At 38.5% G+C, this 26,894-nt stretch overlaps 1 long non-coding RNA gene across 1 annotated transcript; it reads left to right on the top strand.

Annotated features, from left to right (window-relative positions):
• Window positions 1-3,024: 3,024 nt before the first annotated feature.
• LOC139144128 (uncharacterized) lies at window positions 3,025-19,509 on the top strand. Its single transcript, XR_011554752.1, has 7 exons — window positions 3,025-3,092; window positions 6,956-7,138; window positions 9,884-10,127; window positions 12,193-12,729; window positions 13,154-13,287; window positions 16,198-16,290; window positions 18,414-19,509. It is a non-coding gene; the product is annotated as an uncharacterized lncRNA (long non-coding RNA).
• The last annotated feature ends 7,385 nt before the right edge of the window (window positions 19,510-26,894 follow it).

Here is a 26,894-nt window from a genome sequence, read left to right as displayed (position 1 = left end):
AAGTAGAGATCCGGAACTAATCTATTCACTTTCTGAAATATGTTTACGTTCATGCATTATATTTTAGAGTGCCTCTTCGACCATACACCTGCCCGACGACCAATTAGATATACTCGATAATTTGGTTCATCTAGAATCGTTCTTAATTTTTACTTACAGTAAGCTTACAACCTGTCTAAACTGAACCCTACAGGGACTGAGAAAATTGTTTACTATAACTTTATTTTAAAATGTCCAACCGGACAATAATTTGCAAAATTATTTCCGTTATTGTGTAAATACACTTGTTGAAAATCTAACTTGTAATAATTTTTCTATAAATTTCTCCAAAGGCTTGAGTTTTGTTTCAGGAAAGTCAGGCTTCATGTGTGTTGTAATTAGGCCTAAGTAGGACAAACATCAATTACCATGATTCCACTATTCTCATCTCTGTAAGCTTATTTTGTTTATCCGCTTGTAGCTATTTGTGTTGAACTGGTCGATCTGAGCCCCTCTGTGGTCACTTCTCTCATACGAGGATATACAGACACGTTCTCACCCTATCCCCACCCCTCTCGGTATTCAGACTCACAGCCCCTCGCCTCGTTCACTAAGCAGCGGTGAAGTGCCCTTAAGGTAGAACGCACCTCGGGGACAGACATTCGGACTCTCAAACTTTTACAATTCTCTTCTGATATACCACATGTGGGGGTTCATTTGAAAGCTCTTGATGAAAGATAACTTTTCACCGGCTTAGTTTTTCGAAATTCAAAATTTTTATTTTTCTCCATAGAGTTAACGCAGGGATGGCGGCCATTTTGAATTTCTAATATCGGTAAATCTTGGGTAATTTGTTTCTCTAGTACCAAAATTTGCACGGTCACCCTCTATTTTTATTCTTGATTTTGAAAGAGAATGATTGAAAGATCCCTTGAGGAAAGTTAGAGCAAAAGTTTAAGTCTTTCACTTTCGAGTGCATGTAGGCCTACCTTAACCAGTCCGGGTCAGCTCCAAAATTGGAGACTCATTATGATAATGTATTTCGGCATTCAGCCAATCATCGACCAGATTACATCATTAATAAAGTACAGGTCACGCTGGGTCACAAATTACCCACCAAGTGTGATCGGCAGTTTTGGGCCGCTTATTAAGCCCCTGTTTTGTGAATTTCGACGAATTTCGACAGTCAACATAATCCACGTGTTCTGCAGAAGGTCATGTCCAACAAGGAGTCCGATTAGTGAACAAATATTCGAAATATTGACGATTCATTTCTACCCCCAGTTTATCGATTTCGCTCAAGTACCGAGAATCATTTTGTGGATGTTCGTCATCTCTATTAGAAATACTGTTATAAAGGTTATTTGTGTAGGTACGCGTATAACATTTTGCAAGAAGAAGAGCAATGTCAGAGCTTTAAAACGATACCTGTTTTGTAGTTGTCAAACGCAGACTAAAATGGTACGCGATTTTGAAAATGTGTTGACAGAGTGGCCACACAACTGTTCCCCATACGGTAGAATTTGTATCGCTGCCATCTCCGATACAAATGGGGTATTCTGAACGATCTGTGTAGGTACACGATTTATATTTCGCAGGACTTCAAGCCAGAGTCTAGGAATCACAGCGATATATGGGGTTTGGTTGTCTTAGCTAGAATAAAACTGGTACGCGATTTAGAAATTGTGTTTTGACAGAGTGGCCACACAACTGTTCGACATTATGGCAGAATACGGCGCGGGAGTTCGACACATTAGGTTCGGCTACACGTTTTACGTGAACGTGAACGCGTAGAATCCACGTTGGCGTTGGCGTACACGTTCGCGTGCAAAAGTCCGTTTGGCTACGCATTACGCCAACCGTTCTTCTGGCACGCGCAAGAAATGATTCGGCCCGGCTTGGGTCCGCGTAGTCTGTTACAGGGATAGCTCAATGGTTTGCCCGTATGCCGCAAATCGACGAAGAAATTGCACATAAAAATAACAAAAATACATGAATATCTTTGAGGATGTCACTATCATATATCCAACTAACAACTGCATGAATGATTCACAGTTTTTACCATGTTTTGACACCTAAAGATGAGAATAAATTTACACGTTTACAAATTACGTGAAAACAGCTGTCTCCACGTAAATACGCGACGCCGGCTCCGTGTACGTGAAGAACGTACGCACAAGTCGATGACATCATCGCAGAAATTCGTGACGTTACGCGTTCACGTTCACGTAAAACGTGTAGCCGAACCTCTCTAGTATGGCGTACGTAACGAAGGACGCACAATTTTTACTGATGGCGCGCTGGCCGCTGATTGGCTAATGAGAGGGGGAAAATATTATGGTATAGCGCTCCAATTTTGGAGCTGACCCGGACTGATAACATTGCGAGCGAGGCTCTCTGCGCGAGGACCAGGAGCCTGTCCGTCTATCTCCTCGGCTGCACTAGTCTACTTTCTAACCTTATTTCTACCACTTGCTACGCTTTGCTCAACTTTGGCAGGCAAAACGCGGCAAGCGGCAGGAGTATGACAGGACACACACGACGGGCTTTCGTATCCACTGGGTGGACTTGATTGGGGCGCCCCGGTCGACCTGACCGGGGCGTGACCGGTTTTTTCCGTCACGTGGTCGGGGTCATCCGGCGTATTCTCCAATCAAGTGACAGGCTGTGTTGAGCGCCCTATATTGCAGACGATAAACACATTCCTTCGTTTTTTTTAGAGTCGCGTTAAAACACATCGAATATTAGTTGCAATGGATGCGGAATTGGTCGGTTTGACTGGTATTGTTACGGAAGTTGTTGACGATGAGCGCATAGACCTCAGGACGTTGCTGACTGTACTGTAAGTACCGTGTTCGCGTAAATACTCGTCAGAAAAGGGAATTACCCTCATTTTAAAGCAAAACTGTTTCAGTGTTTGTGATCGATCTTAGTTTCAAGGTTATCTTAATTTTTCTATGATTTATGAACGCAATAATAAACAGATAAAGTTCAAAAATATTTTCGTACATCAAAACTACTAAGTATGCAAGTAAAACTTTGTGGAAATATTTCACTAGGTGGAATCACAGTTATTATTTTGGATATATTCGTGTGACCAAACAGAGGCGAAGGTGAGTCATATCATAAGAACAGTCTCCTTTGTGGCAACTGTAATGCTCTGTCCAAAATTAGGCTCAAAACTTTGAAGCAGATACTCCATGCTCCTATAGCACACGGGCATATATCGGTCGGTTATAGTCTACTCCAACACTCGATATGTACTCTGTACACTGCGCTTGAACGGGATTCTGCAGTTCGTCCTGAACTCCCGTCATTCTGAATACAGCTGACTGACGGCACCGTGCTTGGTTTCTACAGATCAATGGTGTTATTTTCTTGAAGGAAATCACACTAGTGTAGCTTGCATGTAGCTAGTGTAGCTATGATGAAACAACGAGAATGAACACAGATTTTATTTCATTGAGTCAAACTGGAGTATTAGAGACACTCATCCTCCATTAACTACGGTATACAGTAAAACATATACTTTACTGTTTTCCCCAAAATTGGGGGAGGGGTTCATATGTCAACATTTATGGGACAGAATCTATGTTAATAATCAACATTTCCTTCAAAGTGGTAGGTTAAAAGTCTACATCATTGCAAGAATGTCAACATTTAACATCAATACTTTACTGACAATAGTTTACAAGTATTTGGGTTATACAGGCAGATATCTAGTATTTTATCGTATTTTACTTCTTTTGAATTCAGTACTAGTAATGAATATTTTGTGTTTTTGTATGGATTCAGTTTTCAGTATAAGCAGCCTGCCCTATCTTTGGCCCTGGTGTAAAAGTCAAAGCATTGTCTGTGTCCTTGTGACTGTATAAATCACTCTATTTATTTGTCCAGGAGAGAATTGTTTATTCAGACAAATCAATGATAGCATACATGTATTGTTCATCTCTTTAAAGGACCAGTAATGCTAACTTTTGATGATTTTTTTTCACTATTTTTGTTTTTAATGTCAACTATAATTTCTTGTTCTACTCCCAGGGGGCATATTAATATATACAGTATTCAGCTTGACAACTCAGCCTGTACATGTGTAAACTGTGTTGTTATTGTTGACGATTGAATTCTAGTCTGGACTTGAATTCAAATGTTGACAATAACAGTGCATTTTACACATTAAATAATATGCTATGTAGACAAGCTAAATAATAGTTGTTTCAACATTCTTTTGGGAGTAGAATAAGAACATTTCATTAACATATAAAATAAAAATAATGATAAATTATCAAAAGTGAGCATTTCTGGCCCTTTAAAGAGAAGGAATAATTAATGGTGATTCTTGAAGCCAAAGCAAATCAATCAGATCCTATGTATATGAGGGAGAATTTTTCATAGATTGAAATTCCAAATGTCACACCTAGGGTACTTGTCAGCCTTTACATCAAGTCTTGCAGAGCCATCAAATGTGATGACTACATCACTTATTATTTAAATTACCTCTTTTCTTTATGTTGATGAAGCTTCAAAGCAATGTTTGTTATCAAATGTTATAATTTATTCTTTCAAATATGATATCTGTATTCAGAAAAAAGTGTTTGGAGTAAAACGATGGTGTTTTCAGATCAAATTATGATCATAACAGATAATGTGAAGTAGAAGTTCACAATATTGGATGATATTTAAAAACTCGCATTTGAGAATTGTATCCCCTTAGCAGGATAAGAATTAATTTCAGTTTTGTAATGTAAAACAGATACTGAAATACTGGTTTGAACTTTGACCTATGTGACATTCATACATTGTAGATGTAGGAATTTTGACCTTTGTTGTTCTAGCCTTGTCAAACAGTGGACTTCATTGATAAAGATATATTTTGGAAATTGGATTTTAGGGACATTGGCTCATTGAGGAGTTAGTTTGTGAATGTTGAATGTAAAGGTATATATTATTCTATACTTGGACATGATCTGGTGTGAAAAAATACATTGTAAAAAGTGACAATGTCTTTCTAAGTTCTGCATTCCAAGTAGTCTCAGTGAGCCAGACTCTCTCTGCTGGGGGCGCTGTCACTTCTGTCAGAGAAGAGACACTTCTCCGGGCGGAAGCAACAGCGCCCCCAGCAGAGAGCAGTGTTCAATCTAGGATGTAAAAACAGGGAGCCACGGGGCCCCTGCTCCTGTCCCAAGGGGGCCATTTTAGAAAATCAGGGGCCATCATTAACACCCATGTAAAACCCTTGAATTGTCTGTTGATCTATCAAGTCAAGAAAAGGAGAATACAAGAGATGGAACCCCCGCAACCAACCAAGCCCCGCTGCAAAGTTGTCCCCAGTACTGATGTTGTGTAACAATGACAACAGCAAACTAACTTTTTGGTTTGATTCAGTTGTTTATGAAAGTTATATGATGAATTTTTGATATCTATTTCAGACTTGAACAACTTTAGGACTAGTGATTTTAGCTGTGGAAATGATCATAGCTTAATGTATTGGTGGGACTTCTCTGAGAGAGGCCATTGACAATCATTCATACACTGAAACAGCACGAGAAAGTAACCTGTGTGACCTAAATAAAGTGGCGGATACATCAACTTTTAAACATAACTTGTATTCTGATCAAAGGGTTTTACACACCGGTGTTGTTCTATGCATAGAGCCGGCTACTCTGGAAAACGAGATATGTCAGACCAAAAATATTGCTGTTCAAAATGATCATCTGGCCCAGCATGAATATTTTCCTTGCAGTGTTCAACGCTTGTATGGATGGTAGACATCACAGGTGCTTCCATTTAAGGGCCTACCCAATCATCTTTGTCTAAAACAGGGGTTCATCAACTACTAGCATTAAAATTCCCAGTAACAACTACCCTTTCGCCATTACATGGAGGCTATAACTGCTGTTGTTTACATTCATCGGCCATCATGCCACATGCACATGGCTCCACTTCACTGTTGACCCACATGTACATCAATCCTTTCTACCCAGCTTCGTACGTACCACCATACATGCTGTACTGGGTATTGAAATTACAAAGGACGATGGGTAACTGAATCATTTTACATGTCACACTATGACTGAGGTAATGACCCGACCTTTGGGGAGCCCAACCAGCTTCACTGTGCAAATGTACAAACTACTTTAACTCAGTGTGACCTAAACATTCAGAGAATGTTGCGCCCTCAGTGGCGCATCAAACGGTGAAATGAGGGCCATTTGAGATTTTATTGCGCAAATTGTGCAATAGTGCGTCCTAGAATGAACTCTGAGAGAGTCTGGGTCACTAAGACTACATTCCAAAATGACTACATGTGTTCAGTCTAATGAAAGGTGTTGTATAAACATGGCAAGTATTATTGACTGTCAATGGAAACTCATTGTAAGGATTGTATTTGGTTTTTGCAGAGATGAGAGATATTAATATGATTTTCACACTGAGTTGAAATGTTTTTGTCAATGGTTGTTTGGACATATTCATGATGCCTCACAGAATTTCTTGAAAGTGTGTTTTGCTAATACTGTGAAGAAAGACATCAGCTACTGCAGCTAAATTTTCTTTTCATGGATAATTTTGTGGGGGTGTTGCATTGTGAATCCTGTCTAGTATTAAGTATGCTGTGTTTGTTGGAATCAGATAAGTAATTGCATCCTGGGAAATCTAGTACCAAATTGTGAGTCAGATTGCTTGATTTTATGACTGCTACACTCAATTACGATAGGAGTTTCTCTTTTTCAATGATCATCAATATAGACTAATGAAAAAGACATTAGATGACATGTTATAGATAGACCCTTGTTTTCATGAGGATTGCTGTGAATTGAATGAAAGTTACATTTCTGATTAAATTGAAAGGGTTCAATATTACTCGGAAGAAAGAAAAGTGATATTTTTGACAAACAAACCAAAAGTCCTGGTAACTTGATTGAATAAAACAATGACTTTGATTCTCAAATCTATTTATCCTATTCTGTCTTCAAAGGAGTATTATATTGTGTTGCTGTTATCCAAGACAACTTTGAATCAAGGAAATATTCATAGAGTGCTGCCTGTGATGCCACCTAACCTGTCTCAACACAATTTCCATTATTGTCATTGAGCATTTGACCTCAAGATGGCGCTGTCTCTGGTTACTTTCAGTATACTGACAATCAATAAACACCAGGTAAGTTTACCTTGGCCCACGTAGTATTGTGAAACTTATCTCATGATAGAAGGCTGAGAGAGAGAATACTGCATTGAATTGACAGAACATGTAGTGAATAATTATAAAAATTTTTATTTGAAAAAAGACATGAAATTGTCAAATGTATCAGATTTTGAATGCCGATGTTGAACGCCCCAAAGTGGCTTGAAGTGGTGCTTAAAACTATGCAAGATATGAGAGTGCATGAAAATTTAGATAAATTGATAGGATTTACTGTCACCTTTCCATGATATCTCTTTACATGATAAATACTGTTAATTCATGGGGTTACATTATTGCTTAAAGAAGTTAAACATTTTGAATGATTTTGAGAAGACCATAACATAACAGTATAGGCCAGTTTTACCATATCCTGTGTGTACCGGTACAGGGTTTACATTACTGATGCTAGTAAGTTGGGGAAAATAGTCATTTTTTGCATTTTAGAAAGTTTATGAACTAAATTTGAAAACACCTGGAAAGACAAGTTTAGGTTTATCCACTGAGAACTGGCTAGGTTTACCGTACATGGTAGAGGGCGCTCTTTGCATCACTCCCAGATATGCATCTTCAGTCAGTACAGATGTGATGATGTCCAATTCCAGACAGAACAATATTATCAAACCAAATATGGTAATTTTTAGTGGGTAGCTCTTTGTGTGACAGTTGGGCACCCTGATTTTGAGGCGGATTTTTTTGAGAACTTGATCTGATTATGAATACACATACCTGAAATATACACATACCTGAAATATACACATATCTGAAATATGTACATACCTGAAATGCAGAATATTATTTCAGTCACTTATTGACCCTTGTTTGCTGTAGCTATGGTAATCTTTGAAACATGGCATCAGACTTGCATTTGATGGGATAATTTACTTTTGAATGACTGAAATATTTCATGAAAAAGAAGTCTGATCCAATAATGACAAAAACATTTTTTAATGTTTCATACTTAAAAGGGATTTCATAGTTACATATTTAGCTTTACCACATTCCATAGTGTCCTTGTACAAATATCACCCTGACGTGTAGTCTGAATTCTCTCTTGTGATTGTTGTTGTAGAAAATAATTGCTGCTCAAGGTGGACAGTGCTTCATGGACAGACATTCAGAATTTACTTAGTACTCTCAAAGTGAAAGACTTAAACTTTCTTTCAAACTTTCCTCAAGTAAAATTTCAGTTTTTCTCTTTCAAAATCAAATCAGGGGTCCCTGGTAAACCTTGGTACTCGAGTAACAAATTACTTGACATTTAACAATATTTGAAATTCAAAATGGATGCAATCCCTCTGTTAACTCTGTGGGAAAATAGAATCTTGTATTTCAAAAAAAACTAAGACGGTGAACCAAGAGCCTTACTATCATCTCCCACAACTGGTAGATCAGAAAGAAATTGTGGAACTCAAAGAATTCCAGAATCTGGCACATTGTACTTTAAGTAGTAAATCACACCCAACAATGGGTATTATCTCAAGATTTTCACGAGTACCCAATGTAAAGGAATCGGATATCTCTTGTGTGTTTGTAGGGTGAAGTGATCCAAACAATTTAGTCTCAGATGTAGATTTTGACTGTTATTACAACAGTTCAAGCACATTAGAATTTAAGCTCAAAACATGTAAAAAGTTTTTTCCTTAAAGTTTAAATGAGAAAAAAGTTTGCAATTTATATAGCCCTAGATATACCGGGGGTATGAGTCTTAGATATATGAATATTAATTAATAGCTGACCAACATTCTTGACAGCCTGTATGTGTTTTGTGCATACACACTTGTGACTATAATCATGTCCTAAAATATATTGATCAACTATTCACTTCCTGCAAATTAATTCATGTTCAGGGCCACTTGATCAGATTCCAATGGTTGTAAACCACAAATTTTATCATACCAGTATATTGATGGTGCAAATACAGCGATCAGATTGGTCAAGATATGAAAAGAATCGTGGCATATTCATGATATGCAATGGCTGGCAAATGTGTGAGCTCTTGGGTGTGTTCTATTATCTTCCTCGAGGCGCCCTTGGGCGGCCTGGGGTGACCCAGTGAGGTCATTGTCGGGGTACCTCGAGGTAGATTTCACCACCCCTGCATGTCGAGTCAGGGAAGTCCGGGGCACTGCATAACAAACATAGCAGATAACAAGCAGACAACACAAGTGCTCATGGAGAAAAACTTCCCTTTAACTTTCAAAACAGATGATGTGACATGATGTTGTTGAAAATAAAAAGGCTAAAAAATATCTAATCTGTGGCAATATCTTTGATTTCCTAGTGTATTGTTGCTGCCATTTTGTTCCCACGGTAACGTTCAATTTACCCACTTTCTCAGGGAGCCCCATCGTTCCCCATGGGCAACATCATGACATCACTTAGGGCTCCTGGAGGAACATAATCAAACGCAGCCCTTGGCTTGAGCGAAAATCCTCTTTGGACGTTCCATGCCTGAATTTCAATATACTGTTATATCATACCGGTATAATAGCAATAAATCACAACCAGCGACGGTATACCAGTCGGTTTTGACCATATCATGACATGTATGCACTGGTCAAAATCTCATCGTTGCTTGGTGTCCTTTTATTGCTGAAATATAGCACTGCTATTTTCTCATCTCCACAAATCAGATCACTGTGTTTTTGCCATGATCAATGTACTGGTATGAAATAATTTGGTTTAGAGGTCACACTGAAACACATTTTATTTTCTTGTTAGGTATTCACCAGTTGGCATCATGTCCCTGATTGCTGCAAAGTTGCTATCTACAATGTATGGGTGCATTATCTGGAATCTGTGCTGGCCCAGCTTGGCATATACCATATGCTGACCCAGTGTTTATTGGACTATATTTGATTCATGCTACTTCCAGGACTGTACTTTGAGATCACCAGGAAAATCCATTTGTTTACTCTTTTTGAGTGCTGCAAGCATGGATAACTACCCTTGGCACAGCCTCCAGGTGAGTTAAAATCTGTATTTTACATATCATCAATATAACATTTTAATTCACTGTTAAAAGGCCAGTAATACTAATTTTTGATGACTTTTTCATTATTTTTATTCTCTATATCAGTTTCATTTCTTATTCTTCTCCCTAAAGAATGTTGAAATATCCACTAATTAGCTTATCAACATAGCGTCTATATGTGCAAAATGTACTGTTATTGTTTACAGTGGTCGCGCTTACTTTGGCAGTTCTGCGTCCCTAGGGACGCAATGTAGCCCAAAATGTGCGTCCATTCTATTTTGATTGCGTCCCGATAATTTGCATATTAACTAGACTCAATTTTGTGACGTTGTTCTTGAACAGTTTCTCACGGCGTAAAGGTCATCACGATAAGGTCAATCACCCAGTTGTTCATGGTAACAATGTTCAACGTGTTTAATGTGCAAAATTAACAGTTCAAATCTTGCAAGTAATTATCTCAGTCTTTTTTTACTTTCGTTTCTTTTCTTTAAATATTGCTGTAGCTTGATTGATATCGAAGTCCTGTAGTGCTGGACCGTGTATGCTTATTACGCTGCGTCGAGCACATTTTATGCGATTCTGGGTACTAAAACCCCTTTCACACGGTACACTTGTAACAGGGATAACCAATGCTATTGACGCGAGAATTGCGTAATCGGAAAATATGTCGGCATAATCGGTTGTGAGCACACGGCAGGCATCCTCAAAAGAACGAACTCCATGACCCTGAAGTGTACGCTTGACTGCGAGGAACTCATTGCGTAGATTGCCGCCATTCAGTAATGGCTCTACCTCAACTCCCGTCGCGTCCTGTTTCGGCTGCCCGTAAAACACTGAAAGTCGTTCAAGACTTTCAGTTGCATAGTCTCGAAGACGTTCGTCGTCATCAGGATAAAGACTCACATTAAACACCTTATCGAAACTACTCAGCAGATCTAACGCGTTGCTAGGGAAACGATCCTCTAGTCTCGATATCAAATGTTCGATAAATTGTCTCACTCGGTTGTGAGCGGTTATATTTGCAGCCGCAGCATATGTTACTTGTATTCACGAATCGTGCAGTTATTTGAAATTCCTGATTGAAACGTCGTTCACTGTCGCCAGATATCGGCTCATTGAGGAGATCGCGAAGTGCCGCAATAGTTGTGCCAACCATTGGCTGCACTCTCGACAGATTAACACTCTCTCGTTGAAACACTAAGTTCAATCGGTCCATAATTAGCAGGACGTCTGTGAGTGTGTAGGTCAACGCAATGAATAAGGTTTGATCAGTCTTAACATGCCTTCTGCCGTGGGATTTTTTATTGCATCCTCCTCCAACTCCAGCACTAAAGCAGGCCAATTGCTTTCAATTGACTTTACAGCCCATGATAATGACACCTATGGCGTTGAATGCCTGCCAAAATTAAGCTATTGACATTTGTAATTACGACATGCCATGATGAGATGCAAAATGCGAATATTTGACATGCAGACTTGACATTCGTAATTACGACATGCCATGATGAGGTACAAAATGCGAAAATTTGGACATGCAGACTTGACATTCATAATTACGACATGCCATGATGAGGTACAAAATGCGAATATTTGGACATGCGGACTTGACATTCTTACATGAAGAATGCGAGAATTTGCTATGGGGACATTCAATGCGAAGTTGCATTTGATCATGCGCAATGAAGACCCGCGATGCAACATGCGGACATGCCATTATGCGATGCAAAATGCAGACATGCCATTATGCGATGCGAAATGCAGACATGCCATTATGCGATGCAAAATGCAGACATGCCATTATGCGATGCGAAATGCAGACATGCCATTATGCGATGCAAAATGCAGTCATGCCATTATGCGATGCAAAATGCAGACATGCCATTATGCGATGCGAAATGCGGACATGCCATTATGCGATGCGAAATGCAGACATGCCATTATGCGATGCAAAATGCAGACATGCCATTATGCGATGCAAAATGCGGACATGCCATTATGCGATGCCGAATGCCGACATGAGGAGTAGAAGCTTTGAATTAGGCTACCTTTTTTCCAGCAAGCTAGGAGGTCACCTTACATCCATAATGCATCTATCTTTCAACTATTTGCAAACATGGCGTCGAGTCTTGAACTCCGAGCCCTGGAGCTGGTACAAGTGAGGCCGATGAGCGACAACGCAGTGCATTGCAAGCACCTGCTGCCATGGAGAAGTTGAATTTACAAAGATACGGACTCTGTATAAAAAGGCCCGTTTCACGGATGAAAATGGCGACTACAATCACGTCCAAAAAATTTGGAAAACAATTTCCAAACTGTCCAAAGCTGAAATCTGTTGGTGGTGTTTTGCTATCGGTCGGCAGGTAGCTGTCAATTGGACCATGGAGGTAGATTGGACCCAACGCCGAGTCGCCAAGTGGCTGAAGAGCAGGTGTTGTGCCCCTAACCTTACTTCTATACGATATTTCAGATTGTATTGCATAGTTTTATTTCGATTTAAAACAGTCGCTGGTCTTTATAATTTTGCGACGACATTCTCTTAGTTATACAACGCCGCGCCGCCACTCGGAGACGGCAACGTGGTCCACAGCGCTAGGTAAAGTACAGTAACTACCGCAGTCATCTGAGAATTGGACGTAAATTGCCATCGAGCTCAAAACATAAAATTGGGTACACTACAGATGTTGATTATACAACAATACAGTAGAAGTGACAATTGTTTATTTATTATCTTATTTACTTTCTAGTCTGCACGGATGTATATTCAGAATGGGTTCATCAGATTTTAAGACGTATGATACAGATTTGCTATGTTGACTTTGATGCTGTTTTGTCAGTGGCGCATGATGATCATATTCCAAAAGGATTTTTAAAGAATGCCATTGAAAGTTTTTCTTTTTATAGTTGCTCTTCCAAAGAACATTATCACAATGTTTTGACTGATTAAACAGAAAGATTTTCTTTGTGTAGTGTTTTGATTGTGAAAAACCACCGACATACATTTCCTCATCTTTTTGCAGATTAACATGAAAGCAGATATTTTAATCGAAATTTTGGCAGGGAATGTTGGCAGAGATGAAGTAATAAGAAGGCTTAGACATCACCATCGTGATTCCAATCAAGTGTTTTATGATTTGTCAGCTATAAGTGGCAAGTAAGCAAAACATATACATACATATTTTTTTAGCTACTATAGACTAATAGTCTATAGAAGCTATTGGGATGGGTATCCGTCCGGCATCCATTGTCAGTCTGTATGTATGTATGTATGTCTGTTTGTGAGGATGTCCGTCCACTCAAATATCTGGGGAACTGTAGTACTTACAGACTTATATTTCCTGTGTTGATGAACATATGATTCTGACAAAATATCTTTTTTAGTTTTTAGCTCATATTTGGTTTTGTATATAAATACCAAAAAGAGCTTACATGATGAGTCGGTGGCGTCTGTCTGTCTGTATGTATGTATGTATGTGGAAATGTATGTGCGGATGTATGTCCGTCACACACAAAGGCTACCATACCGCCAAAGCTACCATCTCAGTATTTGGTGTACAGGTAGATGCAGGGGTTGAGATATGATGTTGTTCAAATGAACACGTCAGTGTCAAAAATGTGCAAATGAGGTAAGAAAAAGGGAAATTCTGCAAATGTGCAGGAGTGATGGCATGCCACTTAAAGACAGGCTAACTCCACTGACCTTGAGTCATATCCTGTCATTGTTTATGAACTGTTACCGGTACATATTAACAGACCTGCTCAAACCATAGACAAGAGAGGGGGAAGACTGTCTATGCTCAAACTAAGAGGGGCTAGCTGTTTCTGCTATGCATGTTGCTAAAGTTGACCTCCAGTACCTAAAGTTTCAGACCTTATTTACTTTTGTTATTCTTGTTTTTCTGGTTTAAATACTTCTTGTTGTTTCCTGGTTGTACTGTGCAGAAATCATTGTCATAACATCAACGTAGAATTATCCTGCACTGAACAGATAGAAAGCAACATTTATTGTTGATCTTTGGTACCCATACTGGTATATACCAATTCTGATCAAATTTGAGCGACACCGTATAATTGCGGTATTTTTAGCTACTATAGACTATAGTCTATAGAAGCTATTGGGATGGGTATCCGTCCGGCGTCCGTCGTCAGTCTGTATGTATGTATGTATGTCCGTTTGTGAGGCGTCCGTCCACTCAAATATCTTGAGAACCGCTGTACTTACTGATTTGATATTTGTTGTGTAGATGAAAAATATGATTTTGAGAAACTATTTTTTTTAATTTTTTGATATTGTTGAAAATAGGCAAATTAATGCCAAAAAAGGTGTTTTTGGTAAAAATCTTCTTCTTCATAACCGCTGGTCAGACAGCTTTGTTATTTGGTATACAGGTCCCTAGGGATAACCCAACTTAGATTTGTTCAAATTGTGATGAAATATGCAAATGTGTATTTTTAAGGAATTTTTTTGTCATTTTTGGTCAAAATTTTGACTTACATTGTATGTAATTCTTGTACTGTATAAACCCTATCAATTCACCCAGAAAAAATATTAATATGATTTTAAATAATTGAATTAATTAGGAAATCATCAAAGCCAAAATAATTTTAGTGTGGAATTATCAGAAAGTTCAACTTTTTTTGACAGTTCATAGTGAAATGCTTACCATCTTGGAGGATTAAAACATGTAAAGGCAACTTTCCTGAATCCCAACTTTGACATATTCTGAACCACCATTTACGTTATCTAAAAGAAATTGCTCATAATAGTTTGTCATGATAGGGTGGTCAAATAAATAGAGATAGAGAAAGTTCTAATTTCCATTTATGGTTGACTTGGTAAGGATAAAATAAGATTACTTTTTGAGGAAAAAAATAGAGTGGTCAATTAAAAGAGTGGTCAAAGTGATAGGGTTTTTATGGTAAAGCTGGGCTGTAAGATTCCTCATGTGCTATTTATAGCAATTATGCAATCTGTGTAAACAGTGCAATGAAAGTGTAACATGATTCCTTATAATGCTTTTGATGACCTTGAACTTCTTAAGTTTCAAACATTTGTCTTTTCAGTGTGCTTTCTCTGAGTACGTACAGTCTCAACTTATTCAACAGAACTTACTTACACTGTTAATTTGAAAGTTAAAATGTGCTTTGTTAATAGGATGAAAATACTGATATTAACCCTTTCACCACCATGGTTTGTTCCAAATCCATTGTTTTCTGTGGTAAAGTTGGACCTGTATACAGGGAACTGGGGTGACCAGCTCAAGATTCTTTGTAACCTGACAGATATACTGTTTTTTATGACATAAATCTTGATTTAAGCAAGTCTTGTTTACTTTAATTAGAATGTAATTAACTCTCGTTTATTTGCTATTATAGACTAATATAGTCTGATGAAATATGCAAATCTGTATTTTTATGGAATTTTTTTCCATTTTTGGTCAGGCCATCCTGAAGTGAGCTATCAAAGATATCCACCTTCTTCATCAATACATCATGTCACAAAAAGTTATTCTCTACATAACACAGCAGAGCTCTGTCAACTGTTGGGTTGCTTGTTTTTTCAAAACCGCTGGTCAGACAGTTAATATTTAGTTTACATGTCCCTAGGATGACCTTAGTGAGATAATTTCATACAGTCAGGAAATACTTAATTTTGTACCCATGTCTATAGTAGCTTCAGGGACTTTGGCCCTATGTTTTAATATTGTTGAAAATATGCAAATTAGCTCAAAAAAGTCACACAGTGCTTTCAAAACAGTCACAACAGTCATATACCCAGTATCAGCACTCACAGGACCAGCTACCAGCATCGACATGTATGTCAAAGAAAGTTTATTTTTCACACTCCTCATATGATGCAAGTTTTGCAAAGATGACTACGTGGTAGACTTTACCGGTTCAAGCCTCTTGTATGTGTCCAACTAAAGTTATGCTGAGTATGACACTGGGTTGAAATTGGACTCTTAGTCTAAGTAAAATAGACAGTGAGATACTGTACAACATAGAATTGAAAAATGAAGAATAATCATCAAAAACATTGACATTTGCCCATTTTATATTCCAGATGAAAACCACGATGAAGCGACAAATTCAATTCAAGATGTGATGGGTTCTACATCCATGGCATCAACATCAACAGACCATGGACCTACAAGTGGTAAGCTAAATGATTCATTTCCCTGTACACAAAGTACAGCGTAACAGTAATAATATCTGATATCATATACCTAGATTCACGTGCCTATTTAACCCTTTTCCTGCCAGACAGTAATAACTGTATCACTTCCCCATCAGCCAAGTCAGTAAAAAGCGGTATTGAGCAAAAAAATGACGTATTTTCACCCACTTGGCTTGGTATGTTATAGCATCTTTTGTCCAAAAAAAATCAACTTACAGTATTATGTTTTCAACAGCCTTCAAATGTACAGTATAATGTTAAAATACATCATATGGAATACGTTGTGTTTCATTAATTTTAACCATCTTGACCTGGTGGTGAAATATGGACTTGGCAGGAAAAGGGATAAAGCTTCGTGAGAAAGCACCCTTACATCCATGCATTTTTTTAACGTATCACGCCGCAGCCCAGTGCCCAAATTTGGATGAACGCGTTGAATTCTGCACGTCCAAATATGGGCAATCGTGTTCACTGTTGAACTATATGAACTGCTTCAATACTTGTTACAAAGCGTGTTGCTATCGGGGAATGTTATATTTGTACATAAAGTCAAAGCAAGATTAGGAAAACGTCTGCTCGCTAAGATTGTATAGTGGCGACAGTGGAGTCGGGCTGGTGACATTTAATATTTCTAAAGTCAAGTGAAATCCATCGTAGGCCTATCCTAAGTGCGTGCCAAATGACACGAATTTACATCACGCATTGTCCTTCTTTAATACACCTTGATTACAACCTGGATCTCTGTTGCTCATGTATGAAGCTTTGCGTGTTCTTCTGCAGGTAAACAAATAACGTCATTATGTAAGTAAATCAACTATGTGAAGAGGCCATTGCTTTTCTGAAAAATTGACACAAATGGCAATGAATATTTGATATTGCACAAATTTTTACCTCAGAACAAAACTAAATATTATGTTAAGTACATATTTATCATTCCATACGGTATATGATAAAACCTTTACGGCCCAGATACAAGTTTTGCGGACCATAGTCGCACGGCATATGGGCCCTCACACTCGGGCCCTTCCGCCGTACGACCTTGGCCTGCTAAACTCGTATCAGGGCCGTAAAGATTATTACTTAAGGTCCATGCATCCTTCAATCATCAGACAAATGAAGTTAAAGGATCCTTACCCCACTTTCTTTTAAATCTTTGGGACATACCATTCTATTTGTATGTGGTGTTAAACTTTGATAAATAATATTTGTTTTGATGGCGACATTTTGAAACCAACTCAGATTGTTTGTTTAACAGCAAGATTTCTCAGTATTGATAATGTGCAGCTTTTCTGATATGCAGAGATTGCATCGCTTGCTTATGTTAGAGTAGCTCGTCAATAATTGACCATGAAATGTCTGTCTGTGTGCCTGTATGTATGTCTGTATGTATGTGTCTGTATGTATGTATATAAAACACTGCATATGTACATATGTATGTACTATCTGTCTATCTATCTGTCAGTCTGTCTGCAGTTACGCATTTAGGTATTTACCCATTTCAACAATGTATGTCTGTAAGTATGTCTGTGTGTATGTATGTATGTATGTATGTATGTATGCATGTATCAAAACCTCAAAACCACAGCACCTGCCATCTTATTCTTCTGTGTACAGGTGGGCCCTGGGGTGGAGATTTGAATTTGGTAAAATATCAAAATGTCAATGGCAAAAATTTTGCAAATGAGTAAAAAAAAAGTAAAATCCTGCCAAGTGCTGAAGCTCAGTAACTACTGGCCAGATTTGGCTGAAACTTGGTATGCATGTACCTAAGGGTAACCTTAGTTGTGAGTCTTATAATTTGTATTTTTTAGGCAAATTTCCCCCATTTTTGGTAAAAAAACCCATTTTATCTGAAATTGCTTGTCCACTTCTTTTGAAAGTTGGTATGAATGTTCACAGGGGTAAACCTTGGTAAGTATGTCCAAATTGTGACAAACCATGAAATGTAATCATGTAATCAAAGTAGCCATTAACAACCGGGGCTGCGTCATCAACGATTACTTGTCACTCAGGACAGTCATTTTAGGATCACGATCAGTAGGAATTGTTTAGATCATGCAAATGTTATGTAATCAAAGTTACTTGTCTTTTTATTTCTTCAGACACTGCAAAACACACACCTTCTGCTATGACACCCCTGGAAACACTTGAAGAATGGAGGAAAACAACTATCAGTGGGCATGCTAGACCACCAAAGATATACTACATCCAAGATGCCAAGTCACCATTTCAACAAATGTTTGGCATTTATGAGAAGAAAGTTGATCTTTTCATTCATCCATCTGTAACATTAATTTCTGGTATTAAGGAAGAGGCTGCAGTGGATGTTTGGGATCCATCCAGAGAGTTCTTCCACCTGACATTTCAAACACTGACAAGAAACACAGAGGAACTTTTGTATGAGGGAAAAATGGAACATCTGTTACAAGTACTCAAACAATCAGTTATAAGTCAGGAACTTTTTGAACTTGTTGGTAAAGCAATTGCACATGGATTAAAACTGATATGACACCAATGTCTTGCAATTACATGTAACACATGCATTTGCACTCTATTTTTTCATGTTTAGTTACATTGTTGCAAACTTAAATGCTGAACTTTTGTTTCATGTCACTGCTGAAGAATGCTGCTAAATTGTGGGGAAAGATTCTGTGTTATATCCCCACGGATACTGTCCAGGGGGACTTATAGTTTTGGTTGTGTGCTTGCGTGCATCCGTTCATGGAGATATCTCAGAGACGTCCGGAGCGATTTCATTCAAACTTGATACAAGGGTTACTCCTTATGTCAGGCATATGCACATCAAATTGTTTTGCGATCTGACCAAATATGGCCGTGTGACGGTCATTTTATTGAGAAAGCGGGGACTATGTCATTGACAATGACTTTTTGAAAAAGAGCTCTATTTCTAAAGCGACTGCACTAAATTTGATGAAACTTTGTAAAGATGTTTGTCACACAGAGCTCTGATAGCACACAGTCAGTATTCCATCAATTAATTGCTACTTTGCATATTTGATGAACTTTTGTAATTAGGGTGATATGTATAGAAATACTGCAGCAAATTTGATGAAACTTGGTATAGATCTTTAGCACACAGTGTCATATAAGTTTGCAAAGACACTTAGTGGTGTCACTCAAATTAATTGCTATTTTGCATATTTAATGAACTTTCCTAACTAGGAGGCTATGTCCAGAAATACTGCATCAAATTTAATGAATCATGGTACAGATGTTGATCATTCAGTACTTTAATACTGTGAGAAGTCATTAAGCAGTATCAAGTCAATTGATTGCTATGTTGCATATTTAATGAACTTTCATAATTAGTATGATTTGTCTAGAAATACTGTATCAAATTCATGTGTTACAGATGTTGATCTTCCAGTAGTGTTATGGGATGCAAAGATATGTAGTAGTATCATGTCAATTATTTGCATTTGAGGTGCATAAAAATTTTAAATTAATCACACAGGTGATTCCTAAGAAGTGAATTTTCAGAATGGAGAAATTGCCTAAAAATTTAAAACATTTGTAGTTTCATTGCAATTTGAGCAAATCTGCCTCAAATCACCCCTGAGGTTATAGACACTAAATGTCGAGGCTATTTGAGCAGGTTTTGAACAATGTCTCTTTAAATTTATCATTTTTGCAGTTTGTACAGCTCATTTGCATATCTCCAATGCTACACAAAAAATAATCTGTCCCAATCCCCTTACATACCTTCACAGCAACTATCAGAGTAATGAATACAGCACTTTTCAACTTTCACAGTTGATGGACAGACAGACAAGCATACCAATATAACTACGACAGATACCGTACCTACAATATGTTACCTTGTCACATATTCACATAGTAGCTAAAATTCATAGATTTGTATGCAAAAAGCTAAACGGTAAAGTCCTACTGGTATTCAAATACCGGTACAGTGTTCTTTGTTCATGAAACCTCCAAAAAACCTGTGCATGTGTGAATGCAAATCCAAGAATGTAATTACTCGGGCCTTGTGATAAGTCTAGTAAATCATACACTTTATACTATCCCTATTCTTAGCATTTTTTGGTAAAGAGCAAACATATATTTGAACCATATCTGATACAAAGACATTGCAAACATCTACAAATTCACACATGCTGCTAGGTTTTTAGTGATTGACAGTTTATGGCATTACATACTCTGTGCTTCCTATGCTTGCAGAACAAGACTGATGAGGTTTTCCCCTTGAATAAGTTAAGCCTGGTTTAAAATCACTACACATGTAAAACTTAAAGTCCATATCACTGGGTATAAGTGTGGCCCATACTGCCACCAGAGTTAGGGGTGTATGGGTCCCACCACAAGTTTCTTGTTGTTGTTGTTTATTTTGATAGTTTGGAGTATGATATGTATTGCCAATGAAGATTTATACCATCAACCTAAAGGGTCTTGGTCTTATAAAACTGGTTTTCTGAAGATTTCTTGTTGAGGTTGTTCTCTTCACTCAGTGACACTGTATCATAGACCCTAGTTTCCTCTACAGGCTATAACTGCATGCATAGTGTCATGTATTTGTCCTGTGATAATCTCATGCTGTTTCATCATGAGTGTGACTGCCTATTGCACTAAGGAAAGCAAACAAGTTGTAAGTTGCTAATCTGTGGCTGCTGTCATTAGATTATCACCATTGCTAGTGCATTTATTGTTGACAAAAGACCAAGACGCCAAAAAATCAGTAGATAAAAGTTTTGTTGGCAATGTACACATCATACTCATATTATATACTACAACTTATATAAATAAATTAAAGCTGCAAGCTGCGTTGGCAGGCCCAGGCAGTTGCCATGGTTTCAGATGCTTGCAATGATGATACTATGAGCAAAGTTTTAAATGGTTTTTGTAAAGATGAATTCTGAACACCATGTCATGGTTATTTAGATTTCGCTGGTAATGGTAGGTGTAACGCAAAACCCAACAGGTTGCCAAACAATGTAACCGATGTAAATGCCTTTGCAAACTTGAAAGTGCTCAAAGTAAGGATGACACAAGGAAACTCAGTTCAATTGGGATAAAGATTTTTAAAGATTAAATTTGGATTTCAATATCAGTGCAGCAAACAAAGTCTGGGAAAGTGAGACTAACCACTTACTATATCTAAAGAAAGACAATACAACACTTCGTACAATTTTATGATAAGTACACACAAGCCAAATTTACTGCATGTAAAGTGTGTGATTTTTAACTGTCATAATTTTGATACCATGACACAGCACTCAATTTTAAAATATACAAGAAATACTTGACATTTAACCATCTATTGTACTGGTCAGAATTTTTTCACTCATTGGAACAGTACAGTATGACTTCATGTAGTCATGTTTGTTATTTGCTACACAATGATATATGAAAGACTATGTTTATAGATCTACACTGAGGTAGAGTCACAAATGCCATCTGTTCTCATACTTGTATGAGTATTGTGAAAATTGAATGAAGTTTAAGCGATTGTTAATAAATGCACATATTTATTGATATTGTAAATTGTGTGGTACTGTTCTTCCAAGTCTTAATAACTGTGGCTATCCACCCTTTGTAAAATATATAGCAAAAATACTATGCATGGATCAGACAGAGTGCTGTCACTTGCACATCAATTAATACTTTATTCACAGTGTACACAACAGGTACAATCAATGTCTCATTAGAGATGGTCCCAAACATTGCTCCTTGTTCAAATATGCCAGGCGCTTTTTTCACATCAAAATTCATAGACTGCATACTGGTCATGTTAATTTATTTAATGCACTATACAAAATTTTCATCGCTTGAATACAGTAAGCTACCTTTACAAACAACAGTGACCATCACTGTTAATATCAGCCACAAACAACAGGAGGATAATATGTAAGTTGTTCACATCTAAGGGCAGCACGTATCATGCTTCAGTTTTCCAGCAAACACACACATATGCCATCAAATGTCACGTGCAGCCCTCAAAACATTTTGATTACACAGTTGGTACTTGATCCTCAGTAATGCTGAACGAGGGCCGTCCTCGGGAATTTGCTGGTTTCAACAACGGTACTCAGGCTTCAAAACCATCATCACAGAGCTAGCCAGAACATCAATGGCGCCAATGACAAGCTGAACAGGGCTGACAACATCGTCGTCGATTATTCCAAAAGCATTCGAGTTAGAAAGAAGACGATGGACATTCACATATTTCTTTGGAAGAAATCGTGAAACTGATCATCCATACGTTATGAATTGAGATCGAGAAGTAGAGATTGAATGCTCCTACTACCTCCATGCTCGAGCGTACATGGCGATTTATAAAATCAGAGTTCAACGGATTGCTTGATATTGACATTTGGCATATATGTACTCTGAGTAACTGGTGTCCTTGCTAGCTTACCACAGAAGGCCACACAAGCACTTCTCTGATGCTCGTTCGTAATACCATAGACCCTTCATGGAGCTCAAGAGACCGTAAGATGGTCTTATTCGAGGCCGACCATGTTTGCGAATACACCGGTGCATTGTGGATATGAGGTGACCCCCTAGTTTGCTGGAAAAGGTAGCCTAATTCAAAGATTCTACTCCTCATGTCAGCATTTCGCATCGCATAATGGCATGTCTGCATTTTGCATCGCATAATGGCATAATGGCATGTCTGCATTTTGCATCGCATAATGGCATGTCCGCATGTTGCATCGCGGGTCTTCATTGCGCATGATCAAATGTAACTTCGCATTGAATGTCCCCATAGCAAATTCTCGCATTCTTCATGTAAGAATGTCAAGTCCGCATGTCCAAATATTCGCATTTTGTACCTCATCATGGCATGTCGTAATTATGAATGTCAAGTCTGCATGTCCAAATTTTCGCATTTTGTACCTCATCATGGCATGTCGTAATTATGAATGTCAAGTCTGCATGTCCAAATATTCGCATTTTGTACCTCATCATGGCATGTCGTAATTATGAATGTCAAGTCTGCATGTCCAAATATTCGCATTTTGTACCTCATCATGGCATGTCGTAATTACGAATGTCAAGTCTGCATGTCAAATATTCGCATTTTGTACCTCATCATGGCATGTCGTAATTATGAATGTCAAGTCTGCATGTCCAAATATTCGCATTTTGTACCTCATCATGGCATGTCGTAATTATGAATGTCAAGTCTGCATGTCCAAATTTTCGCATTTTGCATCTCATCATGGCATGTCGTAATTACGAATGTCAAGTCTGCATGTCCAAATATTCGCATTTTGTACCTCATCATGGCATGTCGTAATTAAGAATGTCAAGTCTGCATGTCCAAATTTTCGCATTTTGCATCTCATCATGGCATGTCGTAATTGTGAAAGGCATGTCGTAATTACAAATGTCATAGCTGAATTTTGGCAGGCATTCAACGCCATAGACACCCTTACGAAATTTTTTTTGGTGGCATATGTCCCACTGTCTTGCGGCTTATAAGCTACACACACAAAAGGCTGCCAGAACTTTTTTTTCACTATGTGCCGATATGTGCCACTAGAGGCACTCAACAGGCACACAACGACAATCAGTCAAATCTTTTGTGGCAGGTATGCTAAAATATTTAAATAAACACAGTTTGAGCAAGATATTGCTCACTATAAGCCACAACATTGAGTTGACACTCCACTTGGTCACGCATTCTTCAGATTCTTAGATGAGATACCCATTGACAGTGACACTACAGCTGGCACAGCAGGAAACCTTCGATTTTCAACAAATTGTGTGAAAAACTACCATTTGACTTTGATCGGTGCAAGAAATCAATCACTGACTTTTTATGTACGTTTTGCAAATGATTGGTTCTCACTGACAGCGTAACTGTTTCTACAGAAAAAAAAGGCTTTGCAAAATATTAACTCTGGCGAACCATATATCGACGTTAGCCCTGCGTACAATGCTGTGTGTTCCGCTACAGCTAATTGTGGTGAGCGGGGCGATTAGCTGTAGCGGAACACACAGCATCGTACGCAGGGCAAATATCGACGTATGATGAACTTATTTCACGTGCATATCTCCCTTGAAAAGACTAGTCTTTCAAAGAACTGCAACTCAAAAATAACGTATATCTTGTTCTTTTGTGTTTCTTACGCCCTTTCCACACGCGGGTTTTAAATGAACTGCAAGTACGGAGTAGGTCTTGAAAGCGTACGTACGGCACATGGAGGTACGTACGGTAAAGCTTTCCAGCGTATAATAATGTACGCATAGTTTCAACATTGATCACGCTGGGCTTCAAAATACGGACGTGCGCGATGAAAGTCATCGTCGGGCAAAGTTTGTAAGTCACGAGACTGCTATGTCGGAGCCGTTTTGTAGAGTTTTGTGTTGATCTAGAAAGGTTATTCCCATGTATTTGTGTCGTTTTGGTTTTCAAACGCAAGCTCGCATGCAGCTGAGCTCGAGCTCGATCAAACTGCTTGCTAGCTGCAATAATTGTAGCCCTTGGTTGGTGGGGATTGGGCTTCTGTCGTGCGGCTCGCCCCCTTGCCCCAACCAGGGCTACAATTTCTTCCTATACCTGCTAGTGTAAAAGCTGCAGTGCGGATCTGCACTGCATGGTCAAGGCACGCACGGGGCCGGCATTATTAGAGAATCTCGCCTTACCGTGTGCAAATTTCACTATAATCCTGCTCCCGGATAATGTTAGAGCCCTTGTAACTCCTATCGATGGTCAACTTTACTCCTTGCAGCTGAAAAATGACAGTTTAATGACTCAGGCGCGAAGTCAATTCGAACTGGACCGCCGTCGTTGAACTCTGTACCCAGCCGACTTGTACCATTACATTTTAGGGGTGGCCGACAGGTGTGAGGGAGCTGAATGAGCATGCTTATGGGTAGCCCTTCACTGCCTCCGGAGCCAAAGCCGGACACTCTTGCCATACTCTAGGACTAGTTTATGGGATTGAAAGGGGTGGGTAATTTTCATGACAATATATAACTCTTGGTGAATAAAGAGAGATACTTTTGCCGAAGTTCAACTACGCATTTTAATTAGTTCAATAAATTCTGTGCTCTATCTTCCCAACTTTCTCTAATATGTTACGTACTAGTTCAATAAATCCTACACGGGAATGGGTCCTTTGAAGCAGTTAGAACTTTGTGTCCATGCACATTGTTCAGAGGCGTGTGCCTAAGTTAAACTCCATAACTAGTTCAACTTTCACAACTAAGTTCAACCATCCACCTCCATGGTACAACTACATTTACAAGATGCCGCTGTTGTTCAATGTGGAAAGAGTGGTTCCAAGCAAAATCTGTTCGACTAAAAAGGTCACAATGTGTGAAGTGGGGTGCCAAAACGGCATTCTTGTCCATGACGGCGTGACTTTGAACATTTTTTTTTTAAATCGGATATTTTCCCTCTGGTATCAAAGTTTGACATATCGACGATTTCGGGATTACTGTGAAATCGCCGATCGACACTGGACTCAGCACTCTGCGTCTGTGAAATCGCCTATACTTACAGAATATTTATCGGCAATTTCCGGACTCTACGACTCTAGAGATACTACAATGACTAGCCTTGTGCCACGGCACGCCGGGTCTGTGAAATCGCCGATATTTATTTATAGTTACTTATAGTGCAGCTTTGCCAAATACTTTGCTATTTGTATACAACACGTAGGTATTTTACTGTTTTTGTATGGTCGTAGCATTTCTTAACTCATTACACAAACGCGGATTACATTCCAGGTTAATTTTCTCACAGGACATTTATGTAGTCTCGCTTCGAACCATAGTGAACTTTACAGTGTGCATGATGAACTCAGTATGGAAATAGCCTAATATAGGAGCGACTTCCTCCAATCTGATTAAAATCAGAAGAGTACGGCGACGTCTTCTTATGCGTACGCGGTATTCTCTCGCTGTCGCGTAGTGAGAGGCGACAGCGACTCGGAGAGAATACCGCGTACGCATAAGAAGACGTCGCCGTACTCTACACCTGATTTTAATCAGATGGACTTCCTCCATCCGTTTGCTCATGACTACTTCAATAATGCAGTGTTTATCAATTTAAAATTTCGGCATTTTCTTGTCTGTCAACATACATCTTAATGATGAAGTAGGCCGGGTTGTATGAGGATTTCTTTACAGCATTTTCACATCTGTGCTTTTTCATGGATACATCTTTCTTTTTGTAACAAATGCCTTGAATCAGCATGTTTTACATACATGCTTTGATATTGACCTCAGCAGTTTTTGAATAAATCTGATAAAATTTGAAGCACCGAAGTAGTAGTAGTCACAGTACAGTAGTAGTATCTATTTAAAGCTTCCCATTTTTACACAAAGTTGAGAATGTTCCGGACTAATTAAACTCATGTCATGATGAGTGTGGGGGAAAATGACATACATAACATGATCAAAAACAGAAGTGGACCAAAAATGGACTCGTGAGATACACCGCACCAATCGACAAAACATGAGCGTGTACACCTAAATAGCTAACATTGACTTCTTCCTGTAAGGTCTGATCGAAACCACTTCAGTGACAAATCAGAAAACATGTACACAGAAAGTTCGCTCAGCAAAATGTTATGATCAACGATGAAAAA

The sequence above is a fragment of the Ptychodera flava genome, chromosome 11 (assembly GCF_041260155.1).
Source record: "Ptychodera flava strain L36383 chromosome 11, AS_Pfla_20210202, whole genome shotgun sequence".
Lineage (NCBI taxonomy): Eukaryota > Metazoa > Hemichordata > Enteropneusta > Ptychoderidae > Ptychodera > Ptychodera flava.
Note: the sequence above shows the minus strand (reverse complement) of the source record. Positions and strands in the feature narration are given on the sequence as shown.